This window comes from Tamandua tetradactyla, chromosome 12, assembly GCF_023851605.1.
Source record: "Tamandua tetradactyla isolate mTamTet1 chromosome 12, mTamTet1.pri, whole genome shotgun sequence".
NCBI classification, from domain to species: Eukaryota; Metazoa; Chordata; class Mammalia; order Pilosa; family Myrmecophagidae; genus Tamandua; species Tamandua tetradactyla.
Genome location: NC_135338.1, coordinates 2,582,861 through 2,603,305, shown reverse-complemented (window position 1 = coordinate 2,603,305; position 20,445 = coordinate 2,582,861). Strand labels below are relative to the sequence as shown.

General features: G+C 40.0%; 1 long non-coding RNA gene across 2 annotated transcripts; it reads right to left on the bottom strand.

Moving 5' to 3' along the window:
- Positions 1–8,798: 8,798 nt before the first annotated feature.
- On the bottom strand, positions 8,799–17,415 carry LOC143651181 (uncharacterized). Of its 2 annotated transcripts, none has more exons than XR_013159895.1 (3): positions 16,466–17,415; positions 15,449–15,512; positions 8,799–9,111 (listed from the first exon to the last, which is right to left on the bottom strand). It is a non-coding gene; the product is annotated as an uncharacterized LOC143651181 (long non-coding RNA). The 2 variants fall into 2 exon arrangements; XR_013159894.1 differs by lacking the exon at positions 8,799–9,111 and adding an exon at positions 13,050–13,556.
- Positions 17,416–20,445: the final 3,030 nt, after the last annotated feature.

Sequence of the window (20,445 nt, the reverse complement as noted above, 5' to 3'; positions counted from 1 at the left end):
TTGTTGTTAAGTTGAAGGATTTCTTTATATATTCTGGATATAACTCTTAATCAGATAGGTGGTTTCCAAATATTTTCTCCCAGTCTATAGGTTGTTGTTTTACTTTCATGTTAACATCCTTTGAGGAGCAAAAGTTTTTTTTTATTTTGATGAGGTCCATTTTTTCTTTTGTTGATTGTGCTTTTGAAGCTGTTGCCTAACACAAGGTCTGGAGGATACTTCCCTATATTTTCTTCTAGGGGGTTGATAGTTTTAACTCTTATATTTAGGTATTTGATCTGCTTTGAGTTGATTTTTCTAAATGATATGAGTTAGGGGTCCTCCTTCTTTTTGTATAAATGGAGATCCAGTTTAGCCAGCACCATGTGTTAAGAAACTATTCTTTCCTGAAGTGCCTTTCCCTCTCTGTCCAAAATCAGTTTATTTGAATCTATCAATTCAGCTTCGTTGGTCTATATGTCTGTCCTTATGGCTAGTACCATGTGGTTTGGATTACTGCGGCTTTGTAATACATTTTGAAATAAGGAAGTATAAGTCCTCCAACTTCATTCTTCTTTTTCAAAATTGTTTTAGTTATCTGGGGCCCCCTACCCATCCATCTAAATTTGATAATTGACTTTTCTATTTCTGCAAAGTCAGGTTTTAGAATTTTAGTTGGGATTGCCTTGAATCTATAAATTGTTTTGGGTAGTATTGACATCTTAACGATATTTGATCTTCCAATCCAAGAACATGGAATATCCTTTCATTTATTTAGGTCTTTAAAAATTTCTTTTAGCAATATTTTTTAGTTTTGTGTGTACAAGTCCTTTACATCCTTGATTAAATTTATTCCAATTTTATTCTTTTAAATTGCTATTGTGAATGGATTTTTGTCTTGATTTTGATTCATTTCTTGTGTATAGAAATAATACTAATTTTTTGGGTTTTGAGCTTGTATACACTGAAAACTATATTAGCTCTAGAAGCTTTTTTTGTGGATTTTTCAGAATTTTATGTATATAGGATCATATCATTGGCACATAAGAATGTTTTACTTCTTTCTTTCCAATTTGGGTGTCTTCTATTTCTTGCTTTGGCAAAAATTTCTAGCACAATGTTTACTAGCAGTGATGACAATTGGTATCCTTGTCTTGTTTCTGTTATTAGAGGGAAAATCTTCAGTCTTTCACAATTAAATATATGTTAGTTCTGAACTTTTTATGTATACCTTTTATCACATTGAGGAAGTTTCCTTCTATTTCTAGTATTCTAAATTTTCTTTTTTTTTTATCAAGAAGGGTGCTGGATTTTGTCAAATGCCTTTTGTTCATCAGTTAAGATGATCATGTGGCTTTCTCCCCTTCATACTGTTAATCTGGCATATGACATTAATTGATTTCCTTATGTTAAGCCAAACTTGCATAACATGGATAAATCCCACTAGGTCACTGTGTATAATTCCTTTAATATGCTATTGGATTTGGTTTGCTAGCATTTTGCTGAGGACTTTTGTATGTGTATTTATAAGAAGTGTTGGTGTGTAGTTTCCTTTCCTGGTGTTTTATCCAGCTTTGGCATGAGAGTGATGTTGGCCTCATAGGACAAGATAGAAGTATTCTCTTCTCTTCAATTTTGGAAGGATTTGAGTAGAATTGGAGTTAAGCCTTCTTGAAATGTTTGGCAGAATTCCGCTGTGAAGCCATCTGGTCCTGGGCTTTTTCTTATCGTAAGATTTTTGATTACTGATTCAAGCTCTTTACAATTAACTGATTTGTTGAGATTTTTTATTTCTTATTGAGGCAATGTGGGTTGTGTGCCAAAGAATTTGTCCATTTCATCTACGTTCTCCACTTTATTGACATACAACTGTTCATAGTATCCTCCTTTACTCCTTTTTCTTCAGTGGGGTTGGTAATAATGTCCCCTTTGCTGGTGGGAAGAGGTTATGTACCCCAGAAAAGGTCATGTTCTTTTAATCCATTTCTGTGGGTAAAGACATTTTGTAGGTCGGATCTTTTGATTGTTTCAACCTAATTCTTTACTAGATCCCTTTATGATAGAACACAGATAGAAACACCCAAAGAGAGCACACAGAGTGAGAAACACCCAGATAACTTGGAGAGAAAAGCTCTGGGAGAAGGAAGCAAGGACCCACAGAAAGTGATAGAGCCAGAGTGTGAAAGCAACAAAATCCAGGAAAGAAGGATCAGCAGATGCTGGCAGTGTGTCTTCCCACGTGACAGAGGAAGCCTGGAGGCCAGCAGCCTTTCCTCAGAGAAGGTACCTTCCTGTTGATGCCTTAATTGGGACATTGTCATGGCCTTAGAACTGTAAATTTGTAAACTAATAAATCCCCATTGTAAAAGCCAACCCATTTTTGGTATTTTGCATTATGGCAGTTGGAACACCCCTCTTTGCATTTTTGATTTAGTTTTTTGTATTCTCCTTTTTTCTTTGTCAGTATAGCTTAAGGTTTGTCAGTTTTATTGTTTTTTTTCAAAGAACCAACTTTTGATTTTTTTCCCTATTTCCTTTATCTTTGATCTAATTTTTATTTCCTTCCTCCTTGCTTTGGGTTTAGTTTGCTTTTCTTTTTCTGGTTCTTCCAGTTCTGAGAGTAGGTCTCTGATTTGAAGTCTTTTTTCTTTTTTAATGTAAGCATTTAGAGCTATAAATTTCCCTCTTAGCCCTGCCTACCCTGTATCCCATGGGTTTGGGGATGTTGTATTTTTGTTTTCATTCACATCAAGATATTTCTTAATTTCATTTCTGATTTTCTCTTAAGCCAATTGATTATTTGAAAGTATGATGCTTAATTTCCACATATTTAAAAATTTTCCATTTCTCCCTCTGTTGTTGATTTCTAGTTTCATTCTGTGGTGGTCAGACAATATGTATTATATGATTTCAATATTTTTGAATTTATTGAGACTTGCTTTGTGATCTAACATGTCATATCCTGGAGAGTGATTCATGTGCCCTCGAGAAGAATTTCTAGTCTGTTTTTGTTGGGTGAAGTGTTCTATATGTGTATTTTAAATCTAACGCATCCTTCAAATTTCGTATTTCCTTAGAGATCCTCTTACTAGATGTTCCATCCATTGTGTTGAAGTCTGCTCTATTAATGCAGAACCATCACTTTCTCCCTTCAAATCTGTCGGTATTTGCTTCATATATTTTGGGGCTCTGCTGGTAGGTGTATATATATATTTGTAATTGTTACATCTTCTTGCCGAATTGTCCCCTTTATCATTATATAATGACCATCTTTGTCTCACATAATTGTCTTTGAATTTGTGTCTATTTTATCTTCTATTAGTATAGCTACTCTAGCTCTCTTTTTGTTACTAATTACAGGATATATTTTATTCTAGTCCTTCATTTTCAACCTATTTGTATCTTTGAATTTAAGGTGAGTCACTTGCAGAGAGCATTTAGTTGGGATATGCTTTTTATCCATGTGTCATTCTCTGCCTTTACTAGAGAGTTTAATCCATTTACATTTAAAGTCACTACTGATAATAGAGAACTCTCTTCTGCCATTTTGGTATTTAGTCTTTGTATGTTTTATACCTTTTTTTCCTCACTTCCAACTAATGCCTACTTTTATATTTATTTAAATATCTGTGTTGTACCATGTTGTTCTAGTTTGCTGGCTGCCGGAAGGCAACACACCAGAAACGGATTGGCTTTTAATAAAAGGGGATTTATTTTGTTGGTTCTTCAGAGGAAAGGCAGCTAACTTTCCACTGAGGTTCTTTCTTATGTGGAAGGCACAGGATGGTCTCTGCTGGTCTTCTCTCCAGGCCCCTGGGTTCGAACAACTTTCTCCGGGGTGACTTTCTGCATCTCCAAAGGCCTGGGCTGAGCTGCTAGTGCTGAGATGAGGAATGCCAAGGTGCTTGACTGTGCAACATTGCGCTCTCTCATTTAAGCACCAGCCAATTAAGTCAAACGTCACTCTTTGCAGCAGACATGCCTCCTAGCCGACTGCAGAGGTAATTGGCAACAGATGAGGTTCATGTACCATTGGCTTATGTCCACAGCAACAAGATTAGGTATGCTCACCTGACCAAGTTGACAACTGAATCTAACTAACACACATGTTAAGTGCATTTTCATTTATGTCTGGATTTTTAAAACCTATTTTCCTTGTGGTTGCTGTGGAGTTAAAATTTTACATTCTAAATATATAGTAATCACATTTGATTTGATACTAATTAACTTCAGGGTAGGATATATATAACATTTTCCTATACTCCTCTGTCCTTCCATTTTTTTGTTTGCTACCTCCTGCATCTTTGTATATTGTATGTCCAAAAGTATAAATTTATTGTTACTTTTTTATATATTACATTTTAGCATCTGTAGGAAGTAAGAAATGGGCTTACATAGCAAAAATACAATAGAGTAGTACTGACATTTTATAATTACCCACATAGTTACCTTTACCACAGGTCATTATTTTTTTACCACTTCAAACTTTCCTTTCAGTGTGAAGAATTCCCTTAGCATTGTTTGTAGGGCAGGTTTAGTAGTGATGTTCTCTCTTAGCTTTTGTTATCTGAGAATGTCTTAATCACGCCTTCATTTTTTTAAAAAAAGTCTCACTGAATATAGAATTCTTGGCTAGTAGTTTTGTTTTCCTTAGCCCTTTATGTTTTTCAACCTACTACATTCTTGCCTCTATGGTTTTTGATGAAAAATTGGCATTCAGTCTAGTTGGGATGCCCTTGCACTTACATTGCTTGTGCATACTGCTTTTCTACTGCAGCTTCCATATCTCTCTCCTTGTCTTCTTTTTTTTTTTTTTTACATGGTCAGGCACCGGGAATTGAACCTGGGTCCTCTGGCATGGCAGGCAAGGACACCATTCTCCTTGTCTTTTGTATTTGATAATGTGATTTTTTCCATGACACATTTTTTTTTTCACGTTTATCTTGTTTGATGTTCTTTGGGCTTCTTGGATCTGTATATTCACCTCTTTTGCTAAGTTTGGGAAGTTCTTTATCATTGTTTCCTTGAATATTCCTTCTGCCCCTTTCTCTCTTTCTTCTCCTTCTAGGGCTGCCATAATGTATATATTGGTGTCCTTGGCTAATTTCACTTTTAATATTTATGTTTAATTTCTGCTTCTCAGCCTGACTCATTTCAAGTGCCGTGTCTTTGCGTTCACTGATTCTGCTGTCAGCTCCAATCTGCTCTTGAAACCCTTCTGAGCATTTTTCAATTATTCTGGTCTTCAAATTCAGCAGTTCTGTTTGTTTCCTTTCAAAATTTTCTCTCTTTTCTAAGACTCTCATATTGCTCATTCACTATTTGCCTGATAAAATTTATTTCTTTATCTGTGTTTTTCTTCATCTCCTGGAGAATTTTTATGATCATTTTCTTTCAAAGACTTTGTTCAGTATGTCAACATTCTTGTCTTTTTCACTTGTGTTTTCTGGATTTTTTCCCCTCTTCCTTTGGAAGAGCCATCATTTCCTGTTTCTATGTTTGTCATGTTCTCTTTTGTTGCATACTATACCTTTTAATATTTAAAAATGTTAACTCTGGTATTTATTCCATGAGACATATGTTTCTTGATTTTGTAATCAGTTGATAATATGATAGAGATTTTTATTGAGCTTCCACCTATCAGGAAGGTATGCCCATGGCAAATGCAGTATATAGGGTTTTCTTTGAATTACTGGGCCTCTGTCTTGTCCTGGGCTCTTGACTATTAGCTGTTTGGAAGTTCCCTTGTTTACAGGAGTTTGGTTGTCCCTCTGTTTCCCAGAAGCCATATCTTCTCTCCCTGGTGTTGGAAGTGGCAGGTCTTGGCCCCAGACAATCCACCTCTGTAGTTTCTTGTCCTCCTTTAGTTGTCTCAGGCTACTTTTGTCTGGTGGGAAATTTCTGGGAAGGGGGACATGCCAGAGAGGACTTTCCCAAGTCAGTCTTTTCCAGCCAGAACAGGGCCAGGGACCCCTGAAGGGGGCACAGACCAGCTCCAAAGTTCCCTGGGGAGTGGATCAAGATGGGTGCCAAGAACGTCTTGAATGACCCCCCAAAGCTGAGCTTTCCTGGCCGGCCCAGCAAATGAAGCTCCTCTAATAACTGTCCCTTGAAGCTTGAGGGAGTACAGCCACTTTATGTCTCTACTGCTGCAGCCCCTCTCCAGGGAGTGTTGAAACAATGGCTGCTGCTGCCTTTGTCCAGATGGGTTGAAACTATGGCTGAATTTGGATAGTTGAAACTACCCAAATTCACCAATCAAAAGCTGTGTACAATGATTGCTATGTCCACCTCTGGTTTTAGAGAAGATTTTTCCATTCCTTTTTATTACCAGCAAGCTAGCCAGGTTTGGATCCTGTGATGGCTTTCCAAGAGAGTTGGGCATGGGTGCTGTAGCTGCCATGGAGAGAGAGTAACTTACTATTCTTTAGCGTGATTTATCAGTCTCTTCCTTTCGCTCTTCCCTAGATGCTCTATGTGTGGGTAGAACTGATTGGGCTCAGACAGTCTCTCAGCACCAGCTTCTCTCTTTCTGTATTGGTGCCAGTCTTTCTCTTTGCACCCTCTCTTCTCCAACATCTTCTACCTTGTAAGGGCAAGGGAGTCCAATAGGAAAAGAGAGAGTGTTCTAATATCTGATAGCTTATCCCAGTTTGGGAGTTGCATTTTATTAGTTCTGATTTGCTTTACTTGGATCATGAAACCATACCAGAACCTATCATTAGAAGGGAGCAAAATGAGTGGATTGGCTTAGATTTAGATCACATTTCCCACTCGTGGTCTTAGACTGTTTTGTCTAGAATAGATTCCAGATGAAAACCAGTGGCTGTTATAAAAGTAGCATGCCTGGCTCCACATATATCATAACTCTTATAGTTCTGCATTCTAAAGGTCAGTTCTCTTCTCCCCACTAAACTACAAGCCTCATGGTTACAGGATCATTTTTGTCTTGTTCTTCAATCCCAAGCTGCAAACCTGGTACATAGTAAGTGATCCATAAATATTTGTTTAATGATTGAATAAGGCCAGTTGATCATTTTCTCTCAAATTAATATTCTGCTATTTTTTATAGCTATGAAATTGTGGTGGCGTTAAGAGTCTAAGACACCTTTTAATCAACTTTATAGGTGATTAAAATTCATAAAGTGGTTTAAAAGAACTTTATTTTCCTCATGTAAACATGGGCAACTGTACATATTAATTGGTCCATGTTGCAGCTTGTAACGCAGACTCCATTCCCTCGACAGTGTTTGCATGCAGTCAGCCCCTCCTTGATGACTTTTGTTGTTGTTGTTCTGAGCTCTAGGAACATACAGCATCTGATCACAGCTAGTCAGGTCCTGAGACCTCCTTCATTCATTCATTTGCTGCTCAGAGATGTGAACAACTTTCCCCAAATGCAGCATCCATAGAGAAAGCAAATCTTAAGATTCCATAGAGTCTATTTATCAAATATGGGAGGTCAGATGATCCCACGCCAATAAAAAATACTGCCAACCTTTCTAATACAAAAAGGAATGTGGAAAGCCATTGAGTATGGTATTAACCACTTTAAAGACACCATCACAAAGGGCAAAAAATACCACAATAGGAACAAAGAGTTCAGTACATCTGGCCTCAGGATTTGATGCCTGCTATAATTAGCCCTTTCCTTTGTCTACCTTTTTAAGCCTCCCTGGGCAGAATCATTGACTCATTTGATATCCTTTGAGATAGACTTTACCTCAGTGCTGGGAAGGATGAGTGCTACTTTGCTCAGCCCAGTTCCCTCCCAGATAGAAGTGCTGACTCTGCTCTATGTAAGGACCATGTCTCCAGGGTTGTCGAGCAATTCTGCTCAGCAGATATGCCTGGCATGTAATTTTGAGAGTGAATAAATACCCTCCCCTCCAGATATTCAATAGGATTAAATCATGGACAAGTTTTCAGAAAGCTGTGGGAAGGAGAGATTTCCCTTTGTATTGGAAGGAAATAGAGATCTTTACAATGCAGGAAAAGAGCAGGCAAGAGTGCTCTGCTTGGTGGCACAGTACATGGGACTCAGTATAACAGCCATGGGCATCCTCTGTTACACCCAGTATTTCCAAATCCATGCTATACCCAGAAACAGATGGATCTGGAGGCGTCACCCAGGCTGGGACAGTGCCAATCTCTGCTGTCACTAGACTCCCTGCTGTCTTACCGTACTGCCTAATTCCTGGAAATATTTTGCCAAAGTTGTGTGTGTGTGTGTGTGTGTGTGATCCCACTAAAATGGCAGTATCATTCAGAGTGTTGATAAGGGTTCAGAGTTGGAATGAAGTTGTTTGTGCTTATGAACTTTTTGTATGTCAGATTACTGCTTTGTTTCCATAAGAAAAATGCAAACAAAAACCAGAGAATAAATTCCTCCTAATAAATTCTTGAAAGTGGGTACAGTCAGCTCAAAAGGGGCGCAGAATAGTAAGGCTTTTTGTGGCATTGCCACGTTACTCCCGACAGCCACCCCGCTTCCAGCAGGACTGTGGACCTGTGATTCTAGGATTCTGGGGTCAGATTCCCCTTTTGAGCGACTTGCTGCTGCACAAGCTGTTGTCCTGTAGATGGCAGTGTTTTATCATGCTACAGTCTCCTCTGGCGCGCGCGCGCGCGTGTGTGTGTGTGTGTATGTGCGTGCACACACGATGGATAACAATAGCTTTCTCAATTGTATATGGATCTATTAAAACTTAAACAAGACACTAAAATAAGATGTGGGCACATAACTTTTGCCTAAAACATCATTTATTCAAGGTCAAGACTGAACAAGTTCTATACTGGAATTAGCTCTTTGCGACCTGCTTCTGAGGAAGGGAAAGGGATATTTATGGGTGCATTGAGTTTGCAGCTCCTATGGCCCCAGAAAGATGGAAATAAACTCCCACCCCCAAGTTTTCTTTAACCCCCAACCTGGCACATTTACTGTCTACCCCAGAACAAACTGGCAGTGGGCCATCCTTGCTCCTCCTTGTCTCCGACTGGACTCTCCGTTGGATTTGCTGTTGTTGGATTCTTTCTGGTTTGCAGACACGAGAATCTTCATTTCTTGGAGGAAAGGATTGGTGCACATCATGCACCGGTCTCTCCCACTGTGGCTAGCCTCCCTCCTACAACCTGCACAAACAGAGCGGGACTTGGATTGAACTACGAATGTTTCCAGATGAGGCCTGTGCCCTCCAGGGCAGCCTCAAGTTTCCTTATGGTCACTGAAGGGAGACAGGAGGGATGGGCAAAAATCTTGTCTCTCTTTTGGAATGATCACTCCCACAATTACCTGCATCACTTCTCCATGGAGATAATCTGATCAAAAGGTCCCAACCTACAGGACTGAATAGGGATTAAAAGAAATAGCTGCCCTCACAAGATTGGATCAGGAATTTCTGGGGTACATAATACTTTCAAACCAGCACAATCTTCCAGCAAAAGAAGAGTGGTGACCCTTAACCGAAAGGATTGGGCCATTTCTGCAGGGTGAGAGTGTTTAGGGAAGTCTGGTGATTCAAAATTTTGGGGTCTTAAGCCCAATTCCACAGCCACGTGTAAGCGTCCTCTCATTTCATGTCAAGGTCCTGATTATGCCGTAGCTACTGTGCCTTGCTTAGGGCTTTAACTTTCTCTGAAACTTGGCTGTTCCTACACGGGGCTCACAGCTTTCTCTGTCCTCTCACTGAGGAGGTGAGAACTTCTTTATGTGTGCCCAAGGATATTTACATTGCGAGAGGGCAAATACACTGATACAGCTGATCTTTTCCTGCTAGATATTGGAAAGCTAATAAGGAAATGTAGTGAAATTCCCTTAGGAAGCAACATTTAAAAAATTTCTTACACAAATATCTGTTGTTTAAAAAAATCACACCCAACTAATCCCCTGTATCTCTCTTTTACACCATGAATAGCTGCTGCAGATATTTATATGTATATATACATACATATTAGTCTGCATTATGTAAAATATATGTACAATGCCTTGACTATGGCTTTATTATGACAATTTGCATAAATTTGTAGATTTAATTTCTGTTGGAATGTCACTTTATAATTTACTATTGCCTGTCCTGTTCACTCACGTGCTTGTTCTGTAAAATTAAACACCTCAGTGGCTGTCGAAAATTAATAAGCGTCAGTATAATTATAGAGTAAGCCTCCAAATATAATCGTTTCAATGATATAAGTAATAGTAATGGCATCTGATATTTATTAAGTGCTTCTTTGGGGCCAGATACTGTGCTCTCCCCCGGTGCCATTGTCCTACGTAGTGCTCACGAGCATCCTGACTCTAGAGTCATATTTGTAACCTCTACCCAGTGTTTCCTTCCAAGGGCACGTTTTCTAGTCTTAAGGTTAACTGCGTTTCTGAATTCACTAGCAGCTGCCATCGATAAGTCCAATGCTTTTACTCTTTCACATTAGGTGAATTCCTTTGGAACATTCTTTGAAATTGTTGTTCACGAAGATTCAGTCAAAGAAAAATAGGGAGAGGTGGCAGGTGGCCATACAACGTATGGTTCCCTGCACAGGCTGCTGCCCTGTGCTTTCGGACCTTTGCACACTGTGTTTCTTCTGCCGAACACAGCCCACCCTTGCCCCCTTTGTGGTTGACCTAGCAAACGTCTTGCCCTTCAAGGTGCCGTTCAAATATTCCCTCCCATTTCTTTGATGCCTTCTGAATATGCTTTCTGAGTCCCCCAGGCAGAGGGCGCTTGCCTGTGGTCTTAGGGCAGAGCTGCATTAGGAATTATTTTCTTTCCGAAATGGAATTATTTGTAGAGTAGTCTGCCTATTAGGTTGTGAGATAATTAAGGGTCTGATCTGGATCTTTTCATCCTTGACTTCCAATAACTCAGCACATTAGTATCTTGCACAATTGTTGGTTGAATGAGTAAATGCAAAAATAGAAATTCCGAGAACGCTAAGACTGAAAGGGGTTATTAGGCAAACATGCCCAGCACACACACAGACTGGAAATGCCAGTAAAACTTCTCTCCCCATCCCAGGAAAAACTCTTGCTACAATTAATAGCCTTTTAATGTTTTTTTTGTTTATTTGTATGCTGTATGGCAGGGGTCACGTTTCTTTCTTTTTCCATGTGTATATCCCCTTATTGCAGCACCGTTTGCTGAGTTTTTGTTTGGTTTTAATTTGTTTGCTTGTTTATTTGTTTGTTTGGGAAATGCATGGACTGGGAATTGAACCTGGGTCTCCCACAGGGCAGGTGAGAATTCTACCACTGGACGACCCTTATACCCAGTTTGTACCCTTTTGATTCTTGCTTCTGTGGATTGCAATGGGAACCTGAGGCTTTAGTCATCCCTAGTTTTCATCTACAAAGAGCTAGTTTGAGTCTCAGTTATCAATGACTTTACTGGTTGGCTGGCTGGAGTAATGTCAGCAAGATATACATGCTGCTTCATTTGAAGAATTTTCATTTACTGCCAACTGTTTAAGAGAGCAGCAAATTTCTTGCTTGTTTTTAGGTGCCCCTTTGAAATACCTTTAAAACATTCTTTCTCTTTTAGTTAGGTTCAGACAGGCCTCCACTGGACTTGTGCAGCTTCCCTTCCCTCTACTATCAACATATGCCCACTATGAGAAAGAATCATTTATGCTCATCTTTCAGGCCTTTAAAGTGTGTGGATCTCAAAAGAAAATCAGTAAAGCCATACCACGTTTTATTATGTTTAGTTTTACTGTGCTTCTCAGATATTGAGTTTTTTTTTCTTTTTTACAAATTGAATGTTTCTTACAACCCTGAGTTGAACAAATTTGTTGGCACAGTTTTTCCAACAGCATGTCTCTGTGTCACATTCTGATAATTTTAACAATATTTCAAACTTTTTCAATATTGTTATATCTGTTATGTCAATGATCTTTGATATTACTTTGTAATTATTTTGGGGCACCATGAACAGTGCCCATAGTAAATGGTGAAATTAATAAATGTTGTGTGTTCTGACAGTTCCACTGACCTGCTGGTCCCCACGGCTTTCCCTCTCCTTGGACCTCCCTATTCACTTAGATACAACAATATTAAAATTAGGCCAATTAATAATCCCCCAATGTCCTCTAAGTGTTCAAGTGAAAGGAAAAGTTGCATACCTCTCACTTTTAAATCCAGTGCTAAAAATGTTTAAGCTTAGTGAGCAAGGCATGTTGGAAGCTGAGATAGGCTGAAAACTAGATCTCTTGCACCAGTTAGTCAAGTTGTGAATGCAAAGGGAAAGTTCTTGAAGGAAATTGTAAGTGCTACTCCAGTGAACACATGAATGATAAGAAAGTGATATGGAGAAAGTTTTAGAGGTCTGCATAGAAGATCAAACCAGCCACAACATTCCCTTTAGCCAAAACCTAATCCAGAGCAAGGCCCTAACTCCAATTCTGTGAAGACTGAGAGAGACGAGGAAGCTGCAGAAGAAAAGTTTGAAGCTAGTCGAGGTTGGTTCATGAGGCTTAAGGAAAGAAGCCAGTTCCATAATAGAAAAGATCAAGGTGAAGCAGCAATTGTTGATGTAGAAGCTGCACCAAGATATTCAGAAGATTTAGCCAAGATACTTGATGAAAGTGACGATACTGAATAACAGATTTTCAATGTAGACAAAACAACCTTATGTGGGAAGATGCCACCCAGGATATTGATTGCTAGTGAGAAGTCGTCAATGCCTGGCTTTAAAGCTTCAGAGCACAGGCTGACTCTTGTTAGAGGTGAATGCAGCTGGTGAATTTTTGTCGTTTTTTTTTTTTTTTTGCACGGGCAGGCTCTGGGAATAGAACCTGGATCTCTGGCATGGCAGGCGAGAATTTTGCCACTGAGCCACCACTGTACCGCTCAGCTGGTGACTTTTAGTTGAAACTAATGCTCGTAAATCTAGAGCCCTTAAGAACGAAGTGCTCTGACGGAGATGTTCGCGATGAATGCTGTTTTCATGCCTGCTAATGCAATATCCGTTTTGTAGCACATGGATCAAGGAGTAATTTTTATTTTCCTGTTTTATTATTTAGGAAATATAATTTGTAAAGCAATAGCTTCCATAGATAGTGGTTCCTCTGACGGATCTGGTAAAGGAAATTGAAAACCTGTTGTAAAGAATTCGCCATTCTAGATGCCTTTAAGCACATTAGGGAATCATGGGAGGACATCAAAATTCAACAATATCAGGATTTGGAAGGAGCTGGTTTCAACCTCCCTGGATGACTTTGAGGGATTGAAGACATCAGGAGAGGAAGCAACTGCAGATGTGGTGGAGATAGGAAGAAGTCTAGAATTAGAGGTAGAGCCTGAGGAAGTGACTGAAATGCTGCAATCTCATGGAAAAACTGTCATGGATGAGGAGAGGCTTCTTATGATGAGCAAAGAAAGTGGTTTCTTGAGATGGAAACTACTCCTAAAACGGCCTCTCCTAGTGAAGATGCTGTGAACATTGCTGAAAGGACAATAATTTAGACTATAACACAAGCTTGGGTGATAAAGCAGGGGCAGAATTTGAGAGGATGGTCTCCAGCTGTGATAGAAGTTCTGCTGTGCGTAAAATGCTGGCAAACGGCATTGTATGCTACGTACAAATCTGTGAAAAGAAGAATCAATCGATGTGGCAAAATTCATTGTTGTCTTATTTTGAGACATTGACACAACCACTCCGGCCTCCAGCCACCCACCACACTGACCAGGAAGCAGCCGTTGATGTCGAGGCAAGACCCTCCACCCCAGAAACATTTACAACTGGCCCAAGGCTGAGATAATGGTTACCATTTTTTAGCAGTAAAGTATTTTAAAATTAAGGGTTGTGCTTTGTTCTTTCAGACTATTGCACACTTAATAGGCTATAATATAATATACAAGCACCGGGAAGCTGAAAAATTCATTTGACTTTCTCTATTGTGATGTTTGCTTTATTGCGGTAGACTGGAACTGTCAATATTTCTTGGGTATGCCTGTATGATCCCCTTCTCTAATCCCTCGTTTGAAAGGTAAGAGGCAGTGACTTGGAGGAAGAACAGGGAATTGGAAAGAATTTTTAAAATAAGCTCATCTAGAATAGGAACTCTCGAGGGACTTAATATACTCACATTAGCCTCCCAATCACCCTAGTATCACATTTGGGGTCCTACCAGGAGGTGATGCTTTAGTGGTTGTACGGAATGGCGAGATTGAAAGAAAGTTTACTAAAACTCTTCTTCTTTTGCCTTCTACTGAAATACTCTTTCCCCCCAGGCATTCCTTTCTGAAAGGCTGAGACTCAGAGTCTCCCTTTGTCTTAAATGCTAACGACTACATGGTGACACACGGCATCTAAGTCTGGTGTGTAGGTGCTTAGGGAAGCTTTTAGGAATTCATCTGTGATGTACAGGACAGTTATTCAGGTGGTTATTTAGGGCAGGAAAGAAACTCGAGCCTGAGATTTCCTCAGGCCTGTCAAGGGTCAAGAACATCCACCGACCAAATTTTCTTGAGCAATTCATTAGTGCAAAGTTTTGAACTCACACTATCAAATTGGAAGTTCTCACCTAGTCTAAATTGATACTGACTTTTCTTTTGCTTGCATTATTTTAAATGAGCAGGAAGGAGGATGACCTGTCCTCATAAGAACATATCAGCTCCACTTTTTGATAAAAATGGGAATTCAGAATCTAGCATGATTTTCCATTTCCAGCAAAGGCTACATAAGAATCATTTCTAGGGCAATGAAAAAAATACATAGTCAAGGAGAATTCAAGGAGAATATGATAAAACCGTACATATGGTTCTTTGACAACAATTATGTGGGAAAGTTCAATAGAATTGGGACTGAAAAATTTGTTCCTGTTTCTCACCCTTCTCTGAAACATTTGAGAAGGGACTTATCCCTCTGTCTTATATAGAAATCAGTGTGTGAGCACATTGTCAGGCCATTAAAATTAAGTCTGAAGCTATGGAATTGATGTTCTTTAAGATATCACTTTTTGTTTCTTTTCATGTCATTCTGATGACCAATTTCTTTGATCCTCATTCGGTCAGAAATAGTATTTCTCACTGGCCCTTGAGATTTGTTTATTAGTCTAATAGCTTAAAACATTGCATATGGGGGGCATAAAAATAACAAAAAGAAGGGCAAGAGTAGCATATCACACATCCAAACAGAGAGGGATTTATTTTAGCTGTCTTTTCCGATTTACAGGAACTGTTTTAAACTTGGAATTTTATGAAGACAGCATTAAGATATGAATTGAGATTGAATGAGACCTTGGAACGATCTATGTTAATCTTCCTTAACATGTTTAAATATACCCACAAAACACATTCTTAATAGCACACAAAATGCAACTACAATATGACCCTTCCCCATTAAAGTCCAGGGAAACCCTTGTCCAGAGGAAATGTCTCCCTGTTCATTCTATGTGCGTTTCCTTCCTTGGTGATGGTGGTTCCGCTCCTGCCCCAATTCTCCCCTGCTATACCTTCTGTTCTGAGACTGCTCACCTTCACAGATCATCTGCTTGCATCAGGCAGATACACCACTTCAGAGAACTTTCAGTGGTCCTGCCTGCAATTGCATAAGGTTTAAATTTTAAATTCCGTTTTCACCAACTGCATTCCTCCAGATTTTGATGTAAATATTAGGAATTTAGGGCACCATCTCTCTGATTCTATAAAATACTTATTTTGTAGCGACTATTTCCAAGTTATTTATGGTGCAAGGTATTTATGGCGAGGGGATGACTTTCAGCCAGAGCATACCTAAAACAGTTTCTCTCCCAGTGCTGAGAGCGTGACACGCTGTAGTTTATTTCTGTTTCACTCTACAGTTTGCCTAAACGACAGAAGCAGATAAAATGACCTATTTGCTACTTCATGGGGTTCTCTCTTTAACCAATTCACATGTCCTGTGTTTGTGATGTATGAACTCTCAAGAAAAGAACTTGCTATGAGGCAAAGTTGGGGGGATTATTATATAGACTGAGCTGACAAGTACTCATATTTCAGGGGCCACCAACTGTTGGTTAGTACGAGGTCATCAGGCTCTCAATAGAAATTTTTAGTTTATTCTCCAGCTGCCTGATTACAGGTAGCACAGAACAGGCATACAGGAAACACACAAAGACACAGGCATACACACACACACGCAATATATCGAGTGCTTGCTATGTACCAGGCCCTTTCTAACTGCTTTGCATATTTTAATTCCTCTGATTCTTTCGATAACACTCTGAGGTAGGCGGTATTATTATTACTATTTTATAAGTGAGGAATCTGAGGCACAGAGAAGTAAGATAATTTTCCCAAGTCTACACAGATACTAAACGGTAAAACCAGAATTGGATTCCAGGCAGTCAAATTCAAGTCCATACCTAAGACTACAGGAATCATTTACACAGTCTGATTTGAGAAGCCCAATTATGGAGGCACCAGTACCCCTCCCCAACAGAGCTGCCGAAATAAAAAATATATGGCTCATGGCACTTGGCTGTTTAAACAGTTCATAAGAATTATACTCACTCTGTACAACTCCTGCTTGTTTTTCCTTTTCCTCCAAGTCCTTTAATATAAACACCCTTGGAAAAGACATAATATAATTTAGGAATAACTTTATGAGATCAATCTCCCCAACTCATTCTGAGATCACTAGGCACCTAGAGAAGACAAAGACAGGGATTAAATGAAAGCATCATAAAACAGTAGGAGCAGGAGACAGGAATAACGATGACCCCTACTTTACAACTTTCTCTGTTGTTTTCTAATCAAAACGGGCAAGGAGAAATCCCTAGAACATGCGTCTTCTTTGGGCTGTTCCTAATCATTTCAACATCTCAAGGGCTAATTCTCTCTTGGGAAGATACGAAGATGTAGAAAATATTTCTGCCCTCAATATCTCTAATCTCTCTGCCCTTTTCTTAAGTGCGATAAACTCATGAAGGGCAGAAGTTTCATTTCAATCATCTCTTTATCTGCCCCAAGCTCAGGGTGCAGCAGGCTCACCATACATGCCTGTTGAACCAAAGCTTGATTCTACTCTGATATGAGTAAGGCCTGGATTCCTGGAGACAGCTTGAACCACTGAAACGCCGAGTCCAGCGTCTCCGTGTTAGGAAGGACTCATAGTAACCAGCAGGTGGCAGCAAGCCTTTGCGTTTCTCCTCTTGCAATCAGGAAAAGGGTGCTTTGGACAAATTCTGGTGTTCACAAGAGTCCTGCCTCTTCCACGTGATGCATTGTGGATCGTCTTTGCTAAGAAATTCACCTCCATAAATGTCACCCTCAACTCACTGTCCATCCAGAAGAAAGTAGAATCTGGCAGAAAGAATTCAACCGGAATTAAAATGAGTCAACCTGTTGGGTCAGTAGTTACTCTCCAGGCTCTGGGGTCCGGAGAAGGTGGTCTCTTGGGAAGATGCCACAGAGAGGAGCTCTGGGCTGAGCCCCCACTGGGGAAGTGCTGCTTCTGTAGGTGGGACGTTGGCCTCAGCTGCCCACTAAAACCCATGCTGCAGAAAAGGCAACTGGAGCTGTTGTAGGGTGACCATCTATCCATGCTGCAGAAAAGGCAACTGGAGCTGTTGTAGGGTGACCATCTATCCAGGCTGCAGAAAAGGCACTGGAGCTGTTGTAGGGTGACCATCTATCCAGGCTGCAGAAAAGGCACTGGAGCTGTTGTAGGGTGACCATCTATCCAGGCTGCAGAAAAGGCAACTGGAGCTGTTGTAGGGTGACCATCTATACAGATGTCCTAGGTCCGATGTCCCCACATACTTATTAATAGTGCCCCCTTACATTCTCAAAAGCGTCCTGTGTTGGGTGGTAAATTTTGTGGTCGTGAGTGGTCTGCTCTTTGGCAGCTGGGTCATCAGTTGGGTGTGATACGGGAGTCAGGACGGTATCTGAGGCAACTGCCTCTCTGTATATCCAAGGCTTAAACCAGGTGAGGGAAGTTAGGGACAGGAAACTAAGATTTCTAAATAAAGGGGAACTGTGTGACTCATTTTGAGTTTGAGGAAACTGCTTTTCTTTCCTTGTTTTTCAAAGTCAGAATGGTTTGTGGCAATATTCTGAAGGAGGTGGTGCATTTGCTCCATCCTCTAATCCTCTGCTTTTCTTTCTCTTAAAGAAATCTCAGGGACCCACACATCAAAACTAAAGGAATGTGGTCTCTCATGGAGGGACTTCAGCTATCAAGTCGTCTAAATAGGAATTTCCCCTGGAAATTTAATAGTGGACTCTGGGGATGGGCAGCACTGTGTATGTGTGGGTGAGAGAGAGAATGTGGGACGTGCATGTGGGGGAGAGTTCCCAGTAACAGGGGATCTATTTTTTAGGAGGAATTTGAACCAGCTGCAGCACATTTAGTGACCCAGTCACGCACAGAGGTGACATGGCTCTAAGAGACAGTGTGGCGTGGTGGTTGAGAGGCCACTTTGAAGATGGACAGACTGAGTTGTATTCAGACTCTACCACTAACTCATGAGTGAAATAAGGATGCCACTCACTATGGGGTTAATAATGTCTTCCTTCTTGACATAATGCTTTTTATACATGATAAATATTAGGTTAAGTGGTAATCATCATTAAAGTTGATTCCATAGGAAAACTAAAATAAATGGTGTGATTATTTCCTTTGGATGTATATGTGAAACCAAAAGAATCTTTACCCCTATTTATGATATTTCCATTTTTAATGAAGTACGGCATTTTTAGCTACTTCTACAATTTATTATCATTAAATTCAAGGGAGCTCTAGATTGAAGAATCAGAACTTGGGTTTTAGTCCTGGCTCTGTGATTAACTAGGTGTATTACCAGGCTTTGGTCCTTCATCTGGGGGAGGGAAAGGGTGGTGTCTGATGACCGATTCTGTACCTGTTGGCACTAATAGCCTATGGTTTCCCGTGAGATGTCCTGGTGCAGAACGGTGTGGGGCTTTATTGGCTGGCTGACTGAGTCCTTTAGAACCTGGGATTTTAGAGGCTGGGGACACGGGCTCTGACCCCAGATGGTTTTCTTATATTTCAAGATCGTCTTCCTGACCTCAATCACCTGTTCTACCAGTGCCAAAAAGGGCACGCCCACCCATGTGGGGTATTCGGCCATGCAATCACGATTACAGGAGGGGGCTCAAAGAGACACAAAAATGGGGTCACCATCACTGAATCAAATCGCCCAGGTTTGAAAAGGAGAGTGCAGGCTTCCAGGGCCCACCTGCCATGTGATCAATGCCTTCTCATCAATCACGGTCTGCTTCTTACTTTTTCCAATACTAAGTCATGTGGGAATTGGATTCAATGTTGAGATTCTGAATCAGTTAATCTCTCCTTAAGGACAAGGCTTGTGTGAGTTCGGAGCAAAACCCATTGGATACGAGATTTCTGCCCGTTTAGGAAATCTCTGCTTTAAAAAAATTAAAGGCTCCAACTTTTAGAGCAATTCACATGCTTTGAGAATCAGAGCGATTCAAGGTGGGTGGGCTTTCATTTAGCATTAGAATCTAGTCTTTGAACAGTTGCTTCCTGCAGGTGGGAGGTCAGCCTTTGTCCCAGGAACTGGTTCCTGCACTGTGATGCTGACCCGCCAGCAGGCCGTTAGGGCGCTGCAACGGGGACCTCAACTTCGCTTATTTAACCAGCTGAAGGACCTTCTGCCAGGTGCTGTTCCCACAGAAGATCCATCTTCCTCTGAATATAGCGGTTTCTCCCCACTTTTACCAGGAAAATCTAATTGCAAAAAAGCAGTAAATCAGGATAAAAAATGAAACTTACTACTTTCAAGATTGATGAAACGGAACATTGGTCTGTGTGCCTCATCCCAGAGGCCTGTGGAGGAAGGAGATGGAGCAACCTCCACATTTGGGCCAATATTTTCTTCTTTTTTTTTATTAATTAAACAAAACATTTAGAAATCATTCCATTCTACATATATAATCAATAATTTTAATATCATCACACAGTTGCATATTCATCATTTCTTAGTACATTTGCATCGATTTAGAAAAAGAAATAAAAAGACAACAGAAAAAGAAATAAAACGATAATAGGGAGAAAAAAAAAACTGTACGTACCATACTTCTTACCCCTCGCCTTCACCTACCACTATTTCAAACTGAATTTATTTTAACATTTGTTCCCCCTGTTATTTATTTTTATTCCATATGTTCTACTCTTCTGTTGATATAGTAGCTAAAAGGAGCATCAGACATAAGGTTTTCACATTCACAGAGTCTCATTGTGAAAGCTATATCATTGTTCAATCATCATCAAGAAACATGGCTACTGGAACACTGCACTACATTTTCAGGCAGTTCCCTCCAGCCTCTCCACTACATCTTGAACAACAAGGTGATATCTACTTAATGCATAAGAATAACCTCCAGGATAACCTCTCAACTCTGTTTGGAATCTCTCAGCCATTGACACTTTGCCTCATTTTACTCTTCCCCCTTTTGGTCGAGAAGGTTCTCTCAGTCTCTTGATGTTAATCACTATTTTCTTC